General features: G+C 38.4%; 1 protein-coding gene across 6 annotated transcripts in view; it reads left to right on the top strand.

The window, feature by feature from the left end:
• FOXP2 (forkhead box P2) overlaps window positions 1-25,611 on the top strand; it is a 402,068-nt gene that overhangs the window by 79,929 nt on the left and 296,528 nt on the right. For 4 of the 6 annotated variants that reach the window (XM_067469056.1, XM_067469069.1, XM_067469055.1 and 1 more), the window contains exon 3: window positions 25,397-25,481. The exons of the other annotated variants lie outside the window; for them this stretch is intronic. The gene's annotated coding sequence lies outside the window, so the exon portion shown is untranslated. The remainder of the gene's footprint in view (window positions 1-25,396; window positions 25,482-25,611) is intronic. 6 annotated transcript variants of the gene reach the window in all.

Here is a 25,611-nt window from a genome sequence, read left to right as displayed (position 1 = left end):
CATCTTATGATTTCATATATTTAAGTTGAAAGATTAAGTGCTTACACATTTTATTCCAGATACAAAAGGCAAGTAATGAAAGGAATAAGTCTTAACTTCCATGCTACATAACCCCTCGACTTTGTACCAAGTAATATGTCATGTTTGTTTATTTGTTTGCTCTGTGTACCCACACTTTGCCTTGAATTCAGGTTGACTATTGGCAGAGGTGTCTGCATCCTAAAATGTTCCCAATCACTTATGCAGTTGCATCTGATGAATTACATGCCTCTGAAGGCTTTGTGTTTCAGAGTGGCGAAATAAAATAATTAAAACCCCAGGACAGGAATTGGACAATCAGTCTTATGCTGCTCCTTACTACATTTAATGATATGATTCTTTTGAACAAGATAATTTCATAGAATAATGATGAAAGGAGAGATTGCCCATTTTAATGGTAAATTTTAGTTCTTTTGATTAAGGAATGATTTGATAAGGTTCCCTATTTACTGTTTTACATAAATCATTCCGTTAATGATAATATTACATGTTGAGCATCTCTTGAGAATTCCTAAATTTCAAATCCTCCAAAAACTAAAATTGTCCACATGGGACATTTTAGATAGTGACACCTTTGCTGTACAATGGTTCAATGTACAGGATTTGTTTCATGCGCAAAATACTTAAAATATTGTGTACAAAATTATTTTTGGACTGTGCATAAGTTTTATATGGAACATAAATGAATTTCATATTTAAATCTGAGTCCCATCTCCAAGATATATTATGCATGTGTGTGTGTGTGTATATATATATATATATGCAAATATAGTTTTCCAAAATCCAAGAGCACTCAAAATCCAAAATACTTCTGGTCCCAAGCATTTAAATACTAAACCTATATAAACACAGATTATACCAGTTTTTGTGCTTGCAACAACTTTGTGAGGTAAATATATATATAATTTGCTTATCATATGAATAAAATATTATCTAGCAGCATAAAATGACGATGTTGTGTTTATAAGTCTTTTCAGTGTAAAGAAACCATTTGGGCCATTGTTAATTTGATAAACTTTGATTTCTTACTTTAAATGCTTAAAAAAATCTTCACAAGGCTGTGAACCATTCTTTAAATAAGACCTCATTGCAAATTAGACCCTTGAGCTGGGTTATTCACTCTAACTCAGTCTTCAGTTGAATGCTGCAATTAAAAACAACTGAATAATAAATGTATTTTAATAATACTCTTTAAACATATATAAGCACAGAAGGAAAGCAGTTATATTTTTCTTCTGGAAATTGAACTTATATATGTTTGTAGTCTTTACTTCTGCTTAGTTGCCAAGATAAAAGTTGTTGCCATGGCTGGTCGCAGTGAAGTTGAAGTAATAACTATGCAAGCATTTAATTCCATAATAATATCTCCTAGGCAAAGACTACATTTACTGTTACATTGCATGGTGTACCATGCTTTAATATTGAAGGTTTCTTTTTCAAATCAAAAGCAAGGAATATTAAAGTTGTTAGGAACCTGCCGAGGAGATGGCAACCAGAGTCCATTGCTCCAGAGCAAAACATATGGAGAGAGTATTGTTTCCCTTATCTTGTTAAGTCCAGTTGCTTATCCTTGTTAGAAGTTCCAAATGTGAAACTTGTAGGTTTGCGAGTACTAAAAAGTATGTATGTTTCTATGTTTGATGTAAAAATAAAGGTTTGAGGATGTTGTGAGTTGTGGAGGATTTGATTTCAATTCCATGGTGAATTCAAAACTTGTTCTTTGGTTAACCAAGAAAAGTTGATCAATAAGTATGAATCTTTCTCCCTCACTGGATCTGAGCCAAACTTTACTGGAGATTTTTGTTCGTCATTTTTGTTATGTAGTAAATATTTGTAGGTTCAATTACACTTTCCTAGCTAGGTGCTCTCCTGTATTTGACTACAACTCCTGATGGTCTTTTTAATTAGGGATGGTGGGAACTAGCATATCTGAAAGTTGGGGGAAAACTGGGATTTTCTGATCTCAGATTTTCTTCTTCATATGTTTTGTTATTTCTTTAAATTGTGTGAAGTTACAATATTTCAGTCTAGTTTTGTGGGCTTTAAAACTTCTGTAATATATGACATACTGTGACAAATCAGCTCCTGTTTTGGAATGTCCCAGTACCTTCAAAAGTTAAGCTTCCATGAATGATTCCTCACTTCCATCCTACCTCTAGTTTCTTTTGGTTCTTCTTACTTACATATCCATTAGTTTTCCTTTCATTTTCTAAACTGTCCTGAATTTTAATCACAATTCATTGAAGGGGCAAAGAAGACATGCCACAGTGTATAATTGAAGGAAGGGGTGTATCATTTGGCTGTTTCTCCTGTAATTTTTGTCATAGAATGTCATCTTCGTTTTGCATTTTTAGAATACTTTTCTGAAATCCATCATTTTGTACTTGGTACATATTTGTTTATCGTGGTAGTGGACATTTCTTTTGTGGATGTCTTTAACCTTTTGTGTAGGCTGCATGGACCTATTTCAGGCATGTTTTCATTGTGCGTTCCTTCATGGCAGGGGATTGAGCTAGGCAGATGGACTTTGCAACTCTTTCCAACTTGTAAGATTAGGTGATTCTATATTTTGTATTATTTTGAATTACTTCATTGTGAAACTCAAGGAAGAGCAGTGCATTTCAGACATGTGGCTTTTGTCCTCAATGGTGTGCGTGTTGGCAGAAAGCTTATATGAATGCAAGAGGAATAGTTGACTAAAAAGTAAGGACACAGTTGTCCATTTGTGTCATTTGCTAATATTAATGTGCAAATTAGCATTCCTTATTGATTTAATACCATTAAGATGGATTAGAAATGTGGTTAATGGAATCTCTTTTGCTAAACGTCGTAACACATTTGAATTGCATGGCTCTATCAAGGACAGTGGAAATGGCTTGATACAAGGGTAGGGAAATTGATTTGGAGTATTGTCACTGGCGAGGTCAAATCAGTGTGTCAGGAGGCTTTTCATTGTGTTGATCCATCTTCCTTTATTCTAACATTTTATGCATAATAAGCCAAATTCACCTCTTGCATAAGCTTCATTTGGTTTATTTAATCTCTTTTGGTATGATTTACATCTGCATTCAGACCCCCACAGGTGGCCAATAAAAGCCTTAACAGGGTAATTTTCAGTGCAGTTACTGCTGGCTTGAAATTTTATTTTTTCAAATATATCAAAAGTACATACTGAATCATGAAACATGATTAGATGACAAATAGTCCCCCATTGAGCTCATCACTTTGTTGAATAGATTTTTTCTAATGACAGGATTTTTGTTGTGTCTGATAATTTTTCTTTATTCCTCCCCCCCCCCCCCCCTTGTTGTTATTGTCACTGTGATGCTTGAAGAGACTTGGATCCAAAATAAAAATAATTTTCAAGCCTTCCGGTCTTGGTTTGTTCAAAGAAGAGAAATGATGAATACAAAAAGAGTTTTAAATCACAAGTTGATAAATATTGTAGAAGTCCTCTGCCAAAGACTTAATATCACATTACCCGTCAGATTTGTCTTTATGGCTAAATTCTGTCATAATGTCTGGAAGACATTAGCTGAGCAGCATAGAGATACCTGGGGTTATTTGATAGATATCTATTTTTAAAGTACGTGACTTATATTTGCTGTTCCTGATTTGCCTGCTACTTCTCTCCCTCCCCTTCTCTCTGTCTCTCTTTTGTTCTTTGACCAAACTTCTAGAGAAATTGAAAGTGTTTCTATAAATATCAGGGACAAAACCAAATGTGATTCAGCTTCCAAAAGTCAATGCAGCTGTTGCATCTGGAGGGATCAAAACATCTTTTCCTCCTTCAGATGTGTTTTCTCAGATGAGTACAACCAGACAGGAGAATTAGTTATAACTCCAGAATTATTTTAGATTGTTATGTAAGATTACTATAAAGAAATAGATCAGTTTTCATACAACTAGATATTTCACATTTGAATACATTTAAAATGTTATATCTTAAAAGGATAAATGAGCAAACACTCAGAATGTAACATCTATTTGCCCTGACTTAAAATGTCTTCAGAATCTAGCCCTATGTCTGGTTATCATGATGGTGTGGGAGCTTCTATGTTGGTCTCATGAAGGACAGGAGGGAATGAAACTGAATCATCTTGAGATCATGGGTGGCAGTATTTTACTTTCTGTTGATTTTTTTGTGGGACTTGGGTGGTTTTAGTTATTTTGTTCTTTGTCCAGCACCTTATGACACTGAATGTTTGCTGATTTGTTGATTCCCTATGGGGAAATAGGGGGGATATAAAAAAGTATTATTATTATTATTATTATCATTATTATTATTATTATTCAGCCACACTATGGTGTGAACTATGGTAGCCATTTAAGAAATTCTGTACGGCTCTTGGGGCAGGAGTTTGGACAAATGGTGGGATAACCTTTCCTAGTTCTAGACCATAAATAAGAGGCCTGGACTAAGGTTTGGCATTGCAAGTGAGGAATTCCCTGGTCATCCACCTTAGTTAATGTTTTTCTTACCTTTCTATAAAACCTATTGTTTGACTATGCTGGAAGCAATTAATTTTAGAGTTATGGAGCAAGAGAGAAATTGCCCTCATCAGGGCAAGGCAGGTCGGATATCCTTTTTCCAAAATGCTTGAGGATAGAAGTGTTTTAGGATTTCAGATTTTTTTCCAGATTCTGAAATATCTGTATTTGTTTGTATGTGTGTGTGTGTGTGTGTATATATATATATATATATATATATATATATATATATATAGACAAACACACACACACACAAAGGGGAAATCTTAGAGACTGGAGCCATGTCTTTATGCATATGGTCTGAAGATAATTTTATGGACAATATTTTTAATAATTTGTGAATAAGACAAAGTTTGTATATACTGAACCATCAGAAAACAAAGGTGTCACATCTTAACTACCCATGAGGTCATTTTTGGATTTTGACGTATTTTGGATTTTAACGTATTTTGGATTTCTGAATTCTGAAAAGCGGGGGTGGGGGTGGACAACCTGTGTTTTTTTGTTCTTCGTGTAATTACATTGCTCCAGATGCCTGATATTAGTCTTATTGTACATGTTGTAGTGTTGGATTAAATCCTTAGCATGAATAAACAGGAAGCATTCTATCCACTTCCCCTATATTTATATTCACATGAGAGATTTTATAGGGAGGGGTTGCTGCAAGTCCCCAATTTATATTAAGGCAGGGTTCGATGATTTATTGCGCTTCATGTGATCAGCAGTCAGGTTGCCTGATGACTAGATCCTTGACATGAGCAAAAACCTTTGGCCCTTTAATTTTCTAGTTATTCCTTCCTTCAACAGTGAATATCTCACCCAAAATGAGAGGTTGTTTGTATCCAGGGGATCATTATTATAATTTTTGGGTTCAGATGTTTCAAGAAGTGTTAAAAGCACCATTTTCTCCAGGGAGAGCAGGCATATACATCACACAGAGAGGCACTTACCAGACTATGGACTCATTGAAATACCATCCAAGCTTACTCCAGCTAGCTGATATGATCAAAAGTGTGGTTGCTGCAAGTATCTTCTCCATGTCCTGAAGTCACAAAAGTTGAAACATCCCACAACACAGATACATAATGCCAACAACGGTGGCATACATTGTATTGTGAAGATATGAAGTTTGACCTTCCAAATGTCATACAATGAGATGTTATTATGCTTGCTGCAGAGCAGCTAGATAGCTGAGAGGTGGGGAAAGGGCAGAATGAGTGGCACAATATAGTACATTCCCTTTTTGATTATATACCTTCTTCCCCTTCCCCAGCATATTACACCCTGGCTATAATTACAATTATAGATATGTATTCTCCTTGTCAGAATCACCCAAACACAAGTTGCAACAATCATATTATAGAATCACCCAACAATATGTTAATAATATTGAACAATATTGAAAAAATTAAGGGGTGGCATCCTTTTTTCTGGGTGAGGGAAAGTCTTCTCAAAAGTTCTTCTTTGTGGCAGTGCTTTTAAAGTAGTCTTTTACTGATCACCCATTTTAAAAATCCAGATGTCCTTTTCCTGTGATACCATATGGCATTGTGAGAAGACTTTTGGGAGTGGGAAAGCATAGGAGCCACCAGAAAACAAAACAAGTTTGTTTTCCTTTTCTTTTTTATTTTGCTTACCTTGCAATGTTCTACATCCTCTGAATTACATTCTCCTCCAAAATGATGTCTGCAGATGGGACATTAAAGCATGTGTACAAGTCAAGCTTTCACCTCTTAGCTTTCTGCTTTTTTACATCAAGGAAAAATCAACACCTACATAACGTCTATACCAGAGCAATTTTAAAGCCCTTTGTTACCAGTGCAATTTTACAATTTACATGTAATTGTTTCTTCTTTTTCTTTCTAATTTTTGTATCCTATGATTCTCTAAGGAATTTCATGGAGCAGACTTTTCTCTTAGAATTTACTGTTATAAATAATAAATATCCTTTACGTAGCATGCTTTTAACCTACTGTGAGCCAAATTGTTGTAAGAAAGAAAACACTTATTTTGTCTGAAAATGTTTTTTTCCTCCTGCCTTTTTGTCAGTTCTGAAGTCTCATTCCACCATTCTGGTTTCCATTAATGCATGGTTGTTCACACTGAAAGGCAAAACGCACAGCTTCCCTACGAGGCCACTATTAATTCCACACTATCTCTCTCTTGGAGTAGTGCAGCTGGCACCCTACCCCCGGGAGAACAAGCTCATCACTTCTCCCAGATGCTTGTTCTGTACCAGCTCAGGCAGCAGGAGTCCTAAGTTACCTCTCAAATATTGGTCTTGCTCATGGCAGCACAGAGTGTGCTACAATGCCTCTGGGCTATCTGAAAATTATATTTCTAGCACAGTAGGAGTGAAACTACAGAGCTGCGGTGGCATTCAAAGATAGGAAATTCATAAAAAAGCAAGATTCTCTCTTCTTGGTAATAAGCAGTGGAAGTTTATTTACCCAATCTTTCCAAGTAAAGTATAAAGGTTCTTAAAGAGGTAGAGCCTGAAGTACAGTACATACTCTCTCTCTCTCTCCCCCCCCCCCCCCCCAACTAAATTATTCCTCTTGGCTCTGATCTAAGTTGTATGTGTTTTGGAAACAAAGACATTCATTTTTCACATTTCTTTATGTTCACACATTATTGTTCTTGCTTGCAAAGCTACAGAGTTAATTTTTTCACTATGGTCCTTGTGCAGCTATTATAACTTCCTGGTGCTGTTATAACTTTCTCCAGAAGAAGTGGCTATTTTTCAGTCAATTTCATCTTAACTAAATGTACAAAGTTAACCTTTCCCCCCAAATTTCTGTTTTGCATACACATTTTTTTCAGGAGCAGATACTTTGGTGACTGTTTTGATCTTAAATTTTACTTAAACATGTATGCACATAATTGGGGGTACAAGTCAGAGTCCACAATAAAAAAAAATGTTAACACATCCTTCTCTGCTCCCCAGATTATTGTTTATTCACATTCTTTGAAATGAAATGAAAGTTAATGTACTATTTTCTATACAACTTTCTCTAGCTTGGTTGTATTTATCAACCATTTGGCAATTAGGTTGATGTAATTTAATTTAAGTTGCTTCTGTTATCTCAGCTGTCATCTAGCAGCTTGCTTTCTCTTATCTAGCAGCAGCTGTTCTGGCTGGCTACTGCAAAGAGAAAAAAAGTGAAAGCAGGGCACCCTCCATTTGTTTAGCTGAGGTGCCCTCTCCATTTGACATCTCTCCCAACCAGCAAACCAAACATCATTTGGACATGATCAGAAACAGCACAGCATAGATACCAACCCGTATTGATTCTTACTTTCAATAATAAAGTGACTATCCAGATTTAGGTCACATAAAGGTATCATGATCTTATTATTATTATTATTATTATTATTATTATTATTATTATTTACCACGAAAAAGCTAATTTCAAGTTATGGTGGCATCCTTGTTCATAGAACTGTACTAGCTTGGACTACCTAGAAGTTAAGAAGATGCAGGACTGCTGCTGTTGCCCCTTGTTAACTTTGTTTTGCTTTTCCTTCCATTTTTTCCTTCCTCTGAAAAGTCTTCTCACTGGTCTGAGCCCACTCTAACATTCACATTTGATGTGTTCAGAGCTTGCCTGGAGAACAAGTGGGCTTAGGAACCTGTGAATCCATTACTATCTTGACATGCCCTGACATCCCGTAAGATGACATATACTTGCCTTCATTCTGTATAGATTCCTGGTTGACTGCCATGGTGAACATTTTCATTACTTCACCAGAGAGTTAGACTGAGGAAGCAAGGTCTATAGTAATCAGTGGTCCCTAAACTGATCTCCTCAGGACTGTTCTCATCAATCAGGCCTTTTAGTACTATTTAAAATACTTTGAGATCAAACAGGGCTTTTTGATTGAATTGGTCTTTCACTTTGTGTTGTAGACAATATGAGACCAGTATATTAATTTTGATTATTTAAGTTCTTTTACATATTAAAACAACTGAGAGTTCTTAATCGCCATGTATCCTATTTAATGTTGTAATGTTTTATGCAAAACCCACAGAGAGCTGTACCCACAATATTAGATGGAAGTGGTGCCCCTCAAATGTATCCATTTGCAGTGTAAGGTTTGTTGGGATGTTTTATACCAGAAAAGGGGGAGAAAAGACATAGTTGGATCAACAGTTGCATCAACAAATATATTGCTTTCTTCCATTGGGATAAGGTTTCTTTTGCTGTTGTTGTCCCAAACAATTTAACAAATCATGCCAAAAAGTCTCATACTATTTTGGGGAGAGATACAAACAAAAAATGGAAGACACACATTCTGGTCGTTAGTGTGTTGGCTGGTTAGCATGAAATCCCAATGGAGTCATAAAATCCTCATAGCTCATACAACACACATTTTAAAATGTTCTGATGCATGAGTGTTAATCCATAAATTCTGTCCTTTTTTCAATTCCATTCCTATTTGTTTAAGGAAATCAAATTCTCTCCCCTCCCATTTTAATCCCAATCATTAAGCAATTTTTTTTCTTTTGTTCTCTTGTAAATTCTAATTAAGAAATATCCTATATTGTGCTTATAGGTTTTCTCTGTTTTTAAGTATTTTGTGGGTTTATAATGCATCTCTTTAGTAATTAATTTACTTTTATGCCTATATACAGTTTTCTCTTCCAATAAGATTGTGAGATTTTAGTCTTACAGTCAGATTGTGAGGTAGTCTGGGCTGTGATACAGCCTGGGTTCTGCATGTCTAGGGGTACCAAACACCTTGTGAAAGAAACTCTTTAGTATTAAAGGTTTGATGATGATGTTCATGAATAGACCAATTTTCTTTATATGTTTGAGTGTTCCTTTGTGGTTGTAAGAACATTCAAAGAACTTGTATAATTTCTCAAGAATAAATGCCATAATGAAAGTAGGGTTAGGATTGCAGCATTAAACTATTGAATACTAATCCTATTTAAGTTTCAATTAAATGAAAAATGCATTTGGAAAGAGATGAAAACTTGTAAGAGTAATAAAACAACTTTTAAAATAAAATCCAGTGAGTACCTTGAAACAACATCTCTGAATAGAGACAGTTATTCAACACAGATATGCCAAGAGCTTAGAAGAAACACAGTTCAGTTGAGCATTGTTATATATATTTTTTTGGTTTTCACTCATACAGAAAATAAAAAGACCCTTTGACTTGAATCATGGACCCTGAAGCAGCATTCTGATTTGCCTCTTGGAATCCCCAAAGTATGCATTTTCTTGAAGCTTTCTGTCTTCCTTTTTTAAAATAAACAGTTATAAAAATATATTGCTTGCAGTTATATTCCAAATGAATGGCCCATGAGAAACTACCTGCCTTCGGTGTGTGTACCTACTTTTCCATACAACTTTTATGATCAGAGGTTTGTGTTTTTTTGCCATAATCAAGGCAAGAAAGAAAACCTTTTCCTCTGAGTTTGAGGTCAGACATGTTTGGCTTTTCTCCTCAGATGTAAAGGTACACACTTAGACCTCTGTATTTTTATATCCACTTTTAGTAAAACTCTGCCTTGATACAATGTAGACTAAAACTCTTCAATTCAAGATGGATTTTGTAACTTGAATATGTGCTGTGTGAAAAATATTTTTTGTGATAACAAAAACTTTTCTTTACTAAATTATTTGCAATAAGTTAATATTAAGCAAGTAAGTTTGTGTTCCATGCAGTCCTCCATGCACGGCGCTCCATGCAGTCATGCCGGCCACATGACCTTGGAGGTGTCTATGGACAATGATGGCTCTTCGGCTTAGAAATGGAGATGAGCACCACACCCCAGAGTCAGACATGACTGGACTTAATGACAGGGGACAACCTTTTCCTTTACCTAAGTTTGTGTTACAGAAAACATATCCTCCTTTGTGAGCACAGGAGCTTCAATATGTCATTTTTGTGCTCAAACATCAGCCCACTTGGTCACAACTCAAAGCTTCATAATCTGTCTCTCACTGTCTCCTGAGAGTAAATTTGCTTTCTCCAGTAAACAATTATTGCAGTGGAACAAATGTATTAATCTGTTGCAGTATTTAAATGTGTTTACCATCACATTTATATCATACCCTTCATCCAATTGTTGAGGCTGGTATTTTGAATTATTGTTTGGAAGGACTGCCACCTACATTCGTTGCTCTTTTCAAGCTGGCACTTATGCTTTAGTAGTAGGCTGACACTTATATTTGTTTGATTCTTGTGTTCATGTTAGGAAAAGCATCAACTGTTAAATGTAGGTGCAGCAGTTTGCTATGTGCCAACAACTATCAAGAATGACAGCAATGGTGTGACCAGATCAGTTAACTTGTTCAACATCATATTGTGTATGTTTACATATCAGAATGCCATTGAAATGATGAGGAATTTGTTATGGAGGGTTGGTAGAGCTTTAACTGAGCATAGGCCCCGATTAGTTTTGGTTGAATTAACCTTGAATGGTGTTGTTTGGATGTGAGAGAGGTGAATACAAAGGCAAGTAAAATCTGCTTTGCAGTTGCAAAATTTAAATTACCTCTGGTCTTCCAGTTTAATGGTGTAAGCATCAGTTGCCAGTGTTTTCCTTTACCAGTGGTTTTTAATCTGTTGGGGTCATGCACTTCTCTGACACTCATAAAAATCATGGATCCCTGTTTAGGCCTGGATGGTACTTATGTGCATCATAGAGGCTGGCTTTGAACTGGTTCCAGAAACCTCAGTATCCAGAGATACTTGACCCTCCCCCCGGCAATGCTCATATGCAGACAGCTGGAGGGAATGTCCCTTAATTGGCTTTAACATGTGGTGTGCTTTACATTAGAGCACACAGATACACATTGCAGGCTCTTTTTCTATCCCTCGACTTTGCTTAGTCCAGCTTAAAGCTCTTAATGCACATTGCTGCGTGTGTTCATGGCATGTGTCATCTGAACACCACACTGTCAAGCTGATGGTGGCATCCTTGAAATCTGCTGGGATTTTCTCAGTCACCCACACTTTTTCTATGAGCTGATGGAGTTGTTGTGTCAGCTCAGGTCAACCCTCAGGTCCACCATCATCACCCTCTTCAAAAAAGGGGAAAGAACAGACTGCGGAAACTATCAGGGTATCTCCCTTCTAACCTCTGCTGGGAAATCCTTGCAAGAATCTTTGCAAACCACCTTCTACCCCTCTCAGAATCCCAGAACGACTTCCGCCCCTCCAGAGGAACAGTGGACATGAACTTCACTGCACAACAGCTCTAAGGAAAATGCAGGGAACAAAATCAACCTCTGTAAATGGCATTCATTGACCTTGCAAAGGCATTCAACACAGCGAATTGCAGCGCTCTCTGGACCATCCTCCAAAAAATCGGGTGCCCTAACAAATTTGTGAACATCCTGCGGCTCCTCCATGATGACATGATGGCAACAATCTTGGACAGCAGTGGCTCCCAAAGGGACCCATTTAAAATGGAATCAGGTGTCAAACAGGGATGTGTTATTGCCTCAACCTTATTTTCCATCTTCATCGCTATGATACTTCATCTTGTTGACAGGAAGTTTCCCACCGGAGTGGAAATCATCTGTCGAACAGATGGCAAGCTGTTTAACCTCAGCAGACTGAAAGCCAAAACCAAGGTTACAACAACATCTGCTATAGAACTTCAATATGCTGATGACAATGTTGTCTGTGCGCATTCAGAAGAAGACCTACAAGCCACTCTAAACACCTTTGCAGAAGCATATGAGAAGCTTGCCCTGTCATTGAACATCGAGAAAACCAAAGTGCTCTTCCAGCAGTCACCAACCAATCCCTCTCCAATGCCAGAAATACAGTTTAATGGTGTAACATTAGAAAATATTGATCATTTCCGCTACCTTGGCAGCCACCTCTTCACAAAAGTCAACATTGACACTGAAATATTACACTGCCTAAGCTCTGCGAGTGCAGCCTTTTTCTGAATGGAGCAGAGAGTGTTTGAGGACCGGGACATCCGTAGGGATACCAAGGTGCTTGTTTATAAAGCTGTTGTCCTCCCAATCCTGCTATATGCCTGCAAGACATGGACTGTCTACAGATGTCACATTTATTTATTTATTTATTTATTTATGTATTTACATCACTTATATCCTGCCCATATCAGCCCGCAGGCGACTCAGGGCGGTCTACATATTGGCACAATTCGATGCCATCAATACAATACAACAACAAAAACAATTAAGTGCATTTAGACAAAAAAGACAGTGCAATAACAATTTAAAAAGAGCTATATCCTCTCATTCCAATCCTCATCCATTTCATCGTCTTGGCCGTTCCTGGGTCATTCTCCATCTCAAGCTTGACTATCTATTCCGGGATTCCGAATGCTTGCTCGAAGAGCCAGGTTTTTACTTTCTTCCAAAAAGTCAGGAGGGAGGGGGCTGATCTAATATCCCTAGGCAGGGAGTTCCACAGCCGAGGTGCCACCACAGAGAAGGCCCTGTCCCTCGTCCCCGCCAAGCGTGCTTGCGAAGCAGACGGGATCAAGAGAAGGGTCTCCTAAGATGATCTTAACTTCCTGGAGGGTTTGTAGGAATAGATGCGTTCGGATAGGTAGGCTGGGCCGGAACCGTTTAGGGCTTTATAGGCTAAAGCCAGCACATGCAACTCTTGGAACGATTCCATCAGCACTGCTTTTGGAAAATCCTGCAAATCTCTTGAGTAGACAAGCAGATAAATGTCAGCATGCTGGAAGAAGCAAATACCAGCAGCATTGAAACGATGGTCCTCTGCCATCAACTCCACTGGACCAGCCACGTTGTCTGGATGCCCGACCACCGTTTTTCAAAGCAGTTGCTCTACTCCAAACTCAAGAATGGAAAACAAAATGTTGGTGGGCAGGAAAAGAGATTTAAAGATGGGCTCAAAGCCAACCTTAAAAACTCTGGCATAGACACTGAGAACTGGGAAGCCCTGGCCCTTGAGCGCTCCAGCTGGAGGTCAGCTGTGACCAGCAGTGCTATAGAATTTGAAGAGGTACGAATGGAGGGCGAAAGAAAGAAACATGCCAAGAGGAAGGCGTGTCAAGCCAACCCAGATCGGGACTGCCTTCCACCTGGAAATCAATGCCCTCACTGTGGGAGAAGATGCAGATCAAGAATAGGGCTCCACAGTCACCTACGGACCCACCGCCAGTACACTGATCCTGGAAGACTATTCTACTCGGACAACGAGGGATTGCCTAGTACTGTCAAGCTGCTTTCAAGCTGCATTAAGTGGTCAATGCAGATGTGCCCCTGGTTGGGAAATATCCATTCAACCATACATTTGTCTGGAAGAGAAAATAATAGCATAATTTGGTGCAGCTGTTTTTTTTCTGTAAGGAGAATTTTCAAAGTATAGTAGACCCTCCACTGCTGTAGAAGTTCAGGGTGTAGTATGCTCTAGACAGTGGAAATGATAAATTAAAAAAAAAACTCCATAAAATACCACTGTGTGACCTAGAGCAGTGGTTTTCAACCTGTGGGTCCTCAGATGTTTTTGCCTTTAACTCTGAGAAATGCTAAAAGCTTGTAAACTGGCTGGGATTTCTGGGAGTTGTAGGCCAAAACAACTGGGGACCCACAGGTTGAGAACCACTGACTTAGAGATACCTAGAAAAGTGTTCTGCCTAGGAATCTTTAAGTACTCCAGCATGACTCTACAGTCAAAAATTCATGGAAGTTGACCATCGAGTAGCCCTGGAAACTGCCCAGATTCCCAGAGATAACATATTAATCAAATTAGCAAATAATGAAATTCACAAAAGTTAGACCCGCAAACATGTAGGTTGAATGTCATCATAGGAATAAAATCTATGGGGGTGAGTGGGTTTGTTTTGCACCCAGGTTATAGATACTATGAAATTCATTCTTTCCCACAGATTGAGAAATCCTACTTTATGGGGATCAGTACTTATTGAAGATCACCACAGAAGTATGCTATTTAAAACAATATTGACATAAATTGTGGCTGATGAGAGGCAAACATTTACTCTCAATATGCAGTGCTAATTGAACCCTCTTAATTTAGCAAATTTCTTTGAAGCCATTTACTTATATTTTAGTATATAAAATTTTATATTTTAGTTTTTAAAGCATTATAAATGTTAGGAATTCTAAAAGAAGGAACCATACTTTGTCAGTATTATGCATTATGTTATCAAATTGCAACATTCATGAACTGACAGCCCGAAAGATATCTAGGAAGCTTCACCATCTGTTTTATTTAGCTGACACATGAATGTACATCTGTTTTGCCTGCTGATGCAAAGGTAAAAATAATAACTCCGAGTAAATCACTGTAAACTGTGAGTTATTAACATCAGTCCTCCATGTCTAGAAAGTGGTGTCTTCTAAGCTGAGAATTATTTTCCAGGAAAAATGGTAAAGGCTTTTAAGATGGTTAAATCAAGTAAACCAAATTTGAAGACATATAAGGATGGAGCATTATTTTATAATAATAATGACCACATCACCTTTTTCATTTTCAAGATTTTAAAAATATTTCCCCTCAGTAATGTACATCCAAATTAATACTGTATGTGAACAATTCAAGTGATTCTTAGTAAAACTCTGTATTTCCCCTCCCTCATCACCCCATTACCCAGTTGACATCACTGACCTGTAAGACCCATGTCATGCCTGGCGATTACTGTGACACAAGTGAACTGGGTTCAGTGCCAATGGGGGTGTCTGTGGCTATGGGAAATATTCTGGGCTGATCCAACTTATGCCACAGCAGATCGACCCCAGGATTGCAGGTCATTGTAGATCCGCCTCATGTCTCCGTTTAACCAAATGAGTCCAGCCATACCTGCATGTGCATTGCCTGCCGGCACTTCGAATAACATGCTAATTAGATTACTGCACTGTAATGCTCAGTTTATACAGGTTTGACAAAGGAATAGGATTTGGGAAGAATAGGATGAGCCTTTTGTTGAGGAAGACCAGATGTAGACTGATTGATTGAATGAGGGAAGTCATCAATTGGGCATAGTTTAAGTAAGCCTAAAGTAAAGAATTGTTAGACTTTCAAAAAAATCCTTTCTGAATCTTACTATATTGGACTATTTTCAACGGGTTGTCCAAGTTTCTGCCCTTGGATAAAGTGCCTAAACATGTTGTGGAATACAAGGTCTAGGCTTCAGATGCCATTATATGCTCCAGTAATATAATACACAGATTATTGGCAAAATAACTCCCTTACCCACTTGGTAACAATGGGTTGAAGATCCTTTAAGATTAACTCACATGGCCTACCTTTTATGTAACAACACTGAAATAGTGTTATTTTCTCTTGATTGCCAGTTACATATCTGAATCAATATGTACAAGTGCATTATTATTATTAATATTATTAATACATGTCCATTAACATCTCTAAGCAAAAACAGGACAGAATTTAACCAGAAAATTTAGGCATTGCATGCCTAATTTGGTCTTGTTGGGAAAAATGTGTATGTGAGTCACACATTCTAATTTTATACAGTAAAATATAAGTATAACATATTACTTTTAAAAATATTCTTACTTACCCCATTTTCTTTGTGTATTTCACAAATAGGATGTGATGTTTTGAATATGCTTCAGGGTTCATAGTTAGTATAATGTTCTGTTTTCTGCAGCAGAAGCATGTCAAGGTGATCTCTGTGGGTGGTTAATATTTTTGGAGTTTTAGTCTTGAACCATGAAATTATGTAAAATTGGAGAGCTTGGTTCTGTGATGTGTGCGAAAGGGAAATTGGTGAGGGAGGGAAGCATAATTGTGTAGGAATTTTGTAGTAATTCTGGCAAGGTGTACAAACTATTTCTGTACTTATGTTTACATGTAAAAGAAGATGATGGTCTGATAGTGTTGGCTGTTAGTATAGTATTGTACATTGGTAGAGCAAAACTCTTGTCAGTTTATTTTTTGACTATTAATTTTGATACCTCTGGACAATCATAGGGCTGGGTTTTAGCAGTTTTATTGTATTGATATGTTTATCTAGTTTTTATGTAATTTGATGTATTTATACACTGTGTATTTGCAATGTCGGAATCACAGATGCCTTAAAGGGCCAGACTCAGAGTTAGTTCCAAAACAGAGTTCATTAAAGCAAAGGAAAAGACTCAGAGACACTTAACTCAATGCCTATGGTGAAAACTCAAAAGTAAAACCAGTCCTAGTTCAAAAAGGTTAACCAAAGTATAATCTGGATTATCCGGAAAAAAGAACCGAATCAAACACAGTACTCCGAAGTCACACAAAAAGGCACAGCATGCAAATGGTTAACAAAACAGAGAAGCCAAAGGGAAGAAAGAGTAGTCAAGTGAAGTCCAGGGTCGTAGCAAGCAGAATCCAAAGTAGCGAAGTTCCAAAGTCCACAGAAGCAGCGTCATAGTCAAGGCGGTCCAAGGTCAAGGAAGGGGGAAATCCACACTCACGAGAATCCAAGCCGAGTCAAAAGCACACATGAACAGGAGCAGCAACCTGCAGATCCCAAACCCAATGCAGCGACAAGTACCCAATGCACGAACGTATACCAACACCTTGCCTTCTGCAAAGATTCCCCATTTCAGAACCCACTTTTATTACACATCATCAGAAGATGAACTGACCACTGCCCCATGATCATCCCTTGCAGCTGCTCCCAACTCTTCACGTGAAGTCCTATGCCCATCCCTCCATCTTTTCCATCTCCTGTCAAGACTTAGATCCCCCCAAGACTCAGTTGTATTCCCCGACTGCCAGTCTTCAATTCCAGAGAATTCCAGAGAATCCCATAAATGTATCACTAGAAACTCTCAAATGATTCCTCATCTGTAGGTGCCATAAGTATATCCCGGATCTTCTTCCTTTGTCGCTCCTCATCCGACTCCTGCTCACGAATAACCCTCTTTCTTCCTCTATTCCCATCCATTGTGTCTCCCTCCTCTCCTTCACTCATTGATTCTTCATCCCCAGATAACCCCTCAAATGAGTACTCATCTGTAGGTGCCATAAGTATATCCCGAATCCTTTTCCTGATCCAATATTTTTGTTTTGATCCTCATCAGACTCCTGCTCACGAGTAACCCTTTTTCGACTTCTGGCACCCATACTACTGCTTGCAACATTACTTACAGGCTCCACTACAACATGCAATGTGACAATGAAGTGGCCAGACTGTATGCCATTCTGAGTCTCCTTCGGGGTGAGAAGAGTAGAGTAGAAATATAGTAAATAAATAATTTCTCTTCATAAAAATATAAAAATACTTTGAGCATCTGTTTTGTTGAAGAGCAATAGTAATACACAAAATCTTTTTAAGTCACTGAAGTCCTGTTCTTGATTGTTTTTTATTTAGTTATTAAAATTACGATATTTTCTGTAGTTCTATTTCATTATTACATTGAATTCTGGTTTTTGCACACAGTTTAGCTAATGGAGATGCTACTGAAATTCAAAGGCTTCCTTCTCTCTCTACCCCTCCCTTCAACATTACACCCTCAGTTAACTAGAACTCAAGAAACTGGCAATTTTTTTGGAAGAAATAATACTTTAAATTAAAAGTTATATTTATAATAGTGTAGTAAAACAGTAAAACTGTGTTGCATTGTTGAGTTTGTCTGTTTTGATCCAATATTCTTTTAATTAATTCATTTTAATATTAATACCAAGTCAGTACAGTGTTTATGGTATGATATAGTATGGAGCATAGTATTTGTCACACCTGTAATACTCAAGCAACCAGAAACTACAGTTATCGTTATCTTTCAATACCTATGAGTGCCGGTTAACTGAGAATCTACTGTTTTATGGTTAATGGTAATGAAAGTTGTTGAGAGATCCAGCAGAGTCAGAAAAGACACATTCAGTACAGATAATTCCTCATAAGGATTGTCACCAAGGTGACTAAAATGCTCTCTGTTTCATTACCAGGCCTGGAACCCTATTGACTTGGTGTTAGCACAGTAGTATTTTTGCTTCCCGCTCCCTCTTTATATTGCACTCATACTATTTTGAAATAGAGAACTGGAGAAATTTGAGGGAAGAGCAAATTAAATCCTCCTTGAAGCCATTAAGCTAGTTATGCCATTAAAAAAAAGATTTTTAAGGTCTTGCTGTACTTTATTTATCATATCAGGAGTGAACGAAGGGTACATTTGTATTGTGTTACAAACCCCCCACAAAGTTTGAAAGCTTGGCATTATATTAAATGTCCACCAGAGGCACTCCAGTAGCTGGCCACTTGAAGTACCTCTGGTGTCGCTGTGAGAAGGTCCTCCATTGTGCATGTGGCAGGGCTCAGATTGCATTGTAATAGGTGGTCTGTGGTTTGTTCTTCTCCACACTAGCATGTTATGGACTCCACTTCGTAGCCCCATTTCATAAGGTTGGCTCTGTATCTCGTAGTGCCAAAGCTTAGTCTGTTCAGTGCCTTCCAATTTGCCCAGTTTTCTGTGTGCCCAGCAGGGAATCTCTCATTTGGTATCAGCAATGGATTGAGGTTCTGGGTTTTAGCCTACACTTTTGGACTCTCACTTGCTGAAGTGTTCCAGTGAGTGTTTCTATAGATCTTAGAAAACTATTTCTTGATTCAGCAGTGGAACACTCTGCCCCGGAGTGTGGTGGAGGGTTCCTTCTTTGGAAGCTTTTAAACAGAGGCTGGATGGCCATCTATCAGGGGTGATTTGAATGCAATATTCCTGCTTCTTGGCAGGGGGTTGGACTGGATGGCCCATGAGGTCTCTTCCAACTCTTTGATTCTGTGATTTAAGGTCATTGGTGTTCTGGCTGATATCCGAACATGGGATGGACCGGAGATGTCACTACCTTGGTCCTTTCAATATTGGTTGCTACTTCCCGGTGGATGTCAGGTAGTACAATACCAGCTAAACAGTGTAATTTTTCCAGTGCTGTAGGATGCGGACACCCTGTGATAACGCTGCATGTCTCATTAAGAGCCACATTCACTGTTTTAGCATGGTGAGATGAGATCTAAACTGGGTATATGTACTCAGCAGCAGAGTAGCAAAGCGCAAGGCAGATGTCTTCACTGTGTCTGGGTGTGATCCCCAGGTTGTGCCAGTCAGCTTTCATATGATATTGTTTCTAGTGCCCACTTCTTGCTTGATATTAATGCAGTGTTTCCTGTAGGTCAGAGAACTGTCAAGGGTAACTCCCAGGTATTTGGGTGTGCTGCAATTCTCCAGTGGGATTCCTTCCCAGGTAATCCTCAGAGCTTGAGATGCTTGTCTGTTTGTAAGATGAAAAGCACACATTTGTGTTTTCAATATATTAGGAATCTGCTGATTTTCCCTGAAATAGGTAGTAAGAGCACCTAGAACTTCAGAGAGCTTCTGTTCAACCATCTCAAAGCTCCCTGATTCAGTGGTGATGGCACGATCATCAGCATAGATGAAACTCTCTGTCCCTTCTGGTAGTGGCTGGTCATTTGTGTAAATGTTGAACATTGATGGAACAAGCATACTCCCCTGAGGCAGGCCATTCTTCTGTTTTTGCCATCTGCTTCTTTGGCCCTGGAACTCAACTGTTTTGTAGCAGATTTCCTATGAGGCGGGTGAGGTGCTAGAACTTTGTGATATTATAAGTTTTTTTCAGAGGATGGCGATGACTTACAGTGTCATGCTGGACTAAGGAATTAGGAGTATTTTTCTAAACTTTGCATCAGCTGAGGTTTTACTGCACACAATTATATTATTGCATATCATTATATGTTATCCTGTCACATGGTAGAAATGTATGCAACTGAAGCTTCCTCTACATTTCTTGGCTTCTGAAAGGAAGGAATGGGCACCCTTCTCAAGCAACCTATATAGAGATGTGAACATTTATTTCCATTGGACACTTTCCCTCACGTGGTTCTTCTTCAAAAGAAGACTTCCAAAGCATTACTCACTTTTACATCCTACTATTCCTATTTACTCTGATTGTGCGGAGAAGCCTCCTACTAAGTTTTGAGAAGCATAAAGGGAGAAGGAGAGTTCTTCTGTTTATCTAGCAAGAACACCAACTAGGAAGGGAAATGGAAAGAAATAAGCCAATCAATTGTAGATGGGCAGGAATGGCATCTCAGTGAGCCTTGCTCATTAACCAATCTGTATAAAATCAGTTTAAATAACTTAATATGAAATCTAAATTCCTTTCTACACCATCCAGCATGTGCATTTTAATAAAAAAATCTGGTGAGTCTTTTGAATAGAAGCATTCCTGTCTTTGGGTTACTGAGAAGTCTTAGCACAAAGCAAACAAGACATCTTTCTTTCCTGCTCAGTTCACCTGTGCACTGAACACATGAATGAATCATAGAGACCTTATCTGTAGTGATGCAGGGTGGGAGAGAGACACATAGTGTGAGCGAAGAAAACATGAATTTGTTTCTGCAGGCAAGTTTTGCCTTGTGTGCTCATAGATGAACAACTGTTTTCTATGGTTAGTGGAATAGGTAGTTTAGTTTTCCATATGGGGACATTTTCTGCTATTCATGTTACAGTTACTGTGTCCAGACAACTTTCCCTCGAAGTATGTAACAGCTTTTTCTGAGTAGTAGGGATTTTCTAAGTGCCTCATAGTTTTATCATATGGTGGCAAGCTACAGTATGGGTGACAGCTACTTGTATTACGTGGGGAAAGATGTGTGCATCTTGAATCTTATGCAGGGTGGTGGAATACTTTTAATAAATAAATACATAAATAATTGCCAGATCTTCATGGTGAGCAATTTAAAACAACATGACATTTGTTTTGGTGTATGCCATAATAGTTAGTTAGTTAGGCGATTCCTCGGTTTCCGAGGATGATTGTCTTCCAGTGTTCTTGTGGGTCTGTATGTGGCTATGGAGCCCTATTCTTGCTCTGCATCTTCTTCTGCAGTGAGGGCATTGGTTTCCAGGTGGAAGGTGGTCTCGGTCGGGGTTGGCTTGACGCACTTTCCTCTTGGCACGCTTCTTTCACCCTCCTTTCATGCCTCTTCAAATTTTGCAGCACTGCTGGTCACAGCTGACCTCCAGCAGGAACGGTCAAGGGCCAGGGCTTCCCAGTTCTCAGGGTCTATGCCAGAGTTTTTAAGGTTGGCTTTGAGCCCATCTTTAAATCTCTTTTCCTGTCCACCAACATTCCGTTTTCCGTTCTTGAGTTCGGAGTAGAGTAACTGCTTTGGGAGACGGTGGTCGGGCATCCGGACAACGTGGCCGGTCCAGTGGAGTTGATGGCGGAGGACCATCGCTTCAATGCTGGTGGTCTTTGCTTCTTCCTGCACACTGACGTTTGTCCGCCTGTCTTCCCAAGAGATTTGCAGGATTTTCCAGAGGCAGCGCTGATGGAATCGTTCCAGGAGTTGCATGTGACGTCTGTAGACAGTCCACGTCTCACAGGCATACAGCAGGGTTGGGAGGACCATAGCTCTATAAACAAGCACCTTGGTATCCCTACGGATGTCCCGGTCCTCAAACACTCTCTGCTTCATTCGGAAAAATGCTGCGCTCGCAGAGCTCAGGCGGTGTTGTATTTCGGTGTCGATGTTGACTTTGGTGGAGAGGTGGCTGCCAACGTAGTGGAAATGATCAACATTTTCTAATGTTACACCATTAAGCTGTATCACTGGCATTGGAGAGGGGTTGGTTGGTGTCTGCTGGAACAGCACCTTGGTTTTTTCAATGTTCAATGACAGGCCGAGCTACTCGTATGCTTCTGCGAAGGTGTTTAGAGTGGCTTGTAGATCTTCTTCTGAATGTGCACGGACGACGTTGTCATCAGCATACTGGAGTTCTATAACAGTTCTGGAGTTCTATTATGTTATGCCATAATAAGGCAACCCAGTAAACTGACAAAGGTTGATTCACCAAAGGAGGTATTTTTGTACAGACCTGCACAACCTGTTGCATTTCAGCTTTCTGGAATCCCAACTCCTAGTATCCTTAGCCAGCTTGTTCCATAGTCAAGAATTCTGGGAGCTGAAGTCCAGAACACCTGGAGGCCACATGTTGTGCGGGCCTGTTCCAGTACATCTTGTTTACTGTAAAATGTTATGTAGTTAACAGCATGCAGTCATTCTTCCAACTGAAGAACAAAAGTATATATGAACGACCAAATTTTGTCTGTGCAACATAGACAGTGTTATCATGTGTGCATGTATGTGTCTTCAAGTCACCTGATGACTTAAGGTAACCCCGTAAATTTCATAGGGTTTTCTTATGCAAGGAAAACACAGAGATGAATTTGCCAGTTGGTTCCACCGGGTATTCATTGGCGGTCCATGATTAAATTACTAAACAGGCCTGACCCCATCTAGCTTCCATGATCTGACAGTATGTGGTGCCTTTAGTGTATTTAGACCTGTTACTCCAGGTGTTTGGGATTCCAACTCCCAGAAGCCCTAGCCAACTTGTTCAGTGGTCATGATTTATGAGTCCAAAATGCCACCAAGTCCAAAATCCTTGGTGGGCCACAAGTTATGCAGGTCTGCTCTACAGTATATTGCACTAGCAAATGTATTTGGCTTTATGTGGTTTGAAATAGCCACCTTCATTTTGTATGTTGAAGCATTCAAACAGAGTTGGAGAGAGTCAGATTTGGACACATTGGATCCACCCTCTCAGAGCGCAGCATGAACCACTGTTTACCTTTGCAGTCTCCAGAGGGAAAAGATTTGTCCATTTCTCTTAAGTTGAGGGAGAGTTGCCTCACTTTGGAGGGAGGAGGACGCTCTATAAATGTGTCCCTTAGAATACTCTCCATTGGCTCTGTTAACTCTGTTAAGTATAAATGCCAGTCACACGGGATTGCACTGGTTAGGAAAGTCTTATCTCTTCATAACTGCATGGTGGGCTTCAAACATATGGCTGCATTTGAATGAATTAACATTAATTGATTTTTCATACAGCCAGGTATCCCTTCAGTTCATGCTGTTGGGTTCCCCCATATTACACATTCCAAAATCTTGGAGCTGTGTTTCTGAGAGTCAGACTAATATACATCCCTTTGTATTACAGTAGATTAAAATATATGCAACACTTGCCCCCCCCCCCCCAACTGATTTTTCATAGTGTGAAGCCGTCTTGTTTTCATCCAGATCCATATTTAAAGGAAAAGATAGACTAAAATCTGAAATTGAGATATTGGGACTATATACATATTTGTCCCCGTATAGATGCAGGCTAAACCACAATATTGCCAAACAGTTCTCATGCTTCATTACAGGATATTTAAAATATGCTTTTATGAATCTACGGAACACATTGGCAAATTAATACTCTAACAGCATAAGTAGTGATATAAAATAGCATGTAAAATTTGGCTAATGAGATCACAGTAAGTACTTGGACCTCTTCATGAGCTCATTTCACTTTCACATGATTATAAAACATAACTGTTAATTTATTTTTTGCATGTCCTTGTTAATTATAATGGCATCCAGTAGTGCTGCTGTAGTTAAGGGTCTCTCAATATTTCCTTATAGAAGGATTACATAACTGAAGAGCCAGTACTGGATTTGAGTGAGAATTTTAACACATAATTTGATTCTTAAATCACAATAGTTTAAATTAAACTGTTCAACTATAATTGTGTGCACTTTGCATTACAACCTGTTCTGGATGAATAGTTTGCGGATTTAAATGGATACGTATTACTTAAAGTTAGTGCATCTCTGTAGTATAACTATAGAAACCTCAATTATGGGATATAAAAAACCCACAAACCTATTGTTGTCCTTTGGGTTACCTTGATTTTGGGAAGAGAATATGGGAGGTAGAGCTGTACATTAGATAAAATTATTAATTTATATGACTAGCAACTATGGAAACATTGCTATTTCAACAGAGGTGTATAGAAGACCTTGCCCTGGGTATCCTGAACTAAGAACTGGGGAGTAAAACCCTGCCCTCTGCTCTTAGTTTACCTGAAATTCTTTAAGTGTTGATCTGTACAGTTTGAATCGCATCCATGCTGTCAGTTAGTTCCTTCCAAGAAAACCATTGCAAATTCCATTTTAGATTGTATGTAGAAAATACCACAAAAGGATTTTTAAACTGATTTTTAATTATTTGCCTATTATATCCTACTTAGCTTGACAAATTTCTGTTTCCTGATTTCAGCCTGTATCTATATGGGGACAAGTATGTACCATATATACTCCCAATATCTCAGTTTCAGATTTTTAGACTTCCTTTTGCATTGGTAATCATATCAAAGGTGTTTACAAAAATGATGGTGCTAGCTGTGGCATAGTTGCATGAACAACCTATACTTTTATAGGTTATGAGTTTCTCACTCGGCTGTTGTTTAAATTCATTGCACTCCTAGTATGCAGGGCATTTTGATCATAGGGGTTTGGCTACTATTGCAGGTGGCTTGCATTTGTGCCCATTCCCAACCAAGAAATAAGCTCAAAAAGTGTTTTGAATTTGCATCAGTTACATTGAGCCATAGCAGTAAAAGCAAGGTCAAACTGGATTAATTCTACACTGTAGATGGACCCTTGATTGCTGTGACCCAACTATAGAATAACATGACTAGCTGTAACAGTGCATTTGTCTGAGTATCAGCTGATTTTTTTTTTTATCTGCAGAGGCAATATCATTCATTAATTGTATCTGTTGTTGCTCCTTTTTCTTGATTTAATGTATGTTTTTAAAGATAAAATATTGCAAATTCCATCCCTACAGTCTTTTGCATGTTCTGCAGTCATGTTTACATTGATAAAAATGTTATATATGGAGGATGAATAGTCAAGTATTGATTCCTTAGTGAAGTCATATGTCAAAAATTATGCTTATAATTCTGTTATGAGATAACTAGGCGGAAACACAAACAAAGATGCCATTACAGGAATCCAGAGGTGGTTGAATGTAACCAGTTAGAACAACACACAAAAGTTATAGCTTCCCTGTGTATTTTTTATTAGGTGGTCTGCAGTGTTGGAACTGATGCTCTGTACCAGTTGAAGACTGAATCTTACCATAAAACTTTCTGAGGAAAAGGCAAGAAAGGTATCTATAACTTTATCACATCTAACTGCCTACTTCTTACCAAAACACAAAGTAACTAAGATCAAACTGTGTTCTCTGATATGCATTATTTCTTATACAAAGCTTGAAGAACATCAGGTTGTAACCACTA

The sequence above is a fragment of the Anolis sagrei genome, chromosome 5, assembly GCF_037176765.1.
Source record: "Anolis sagrei isolate rAnoSag1 chromosome 5, rAnoSag1.mat, whole genome shotgun sequence".
NCBI classification, from domain to species: domain Eukaryota; kingdom Metazoa; phylum Chordata; class Lepidosauria; order Squamata; family Dactyloidae; genus Anolis; species Anolis sagrei.
Note: the sequence above shows the minus strand (reverse complement) of the source record. Positions and strands in the feature narration are given on the sequence as shown.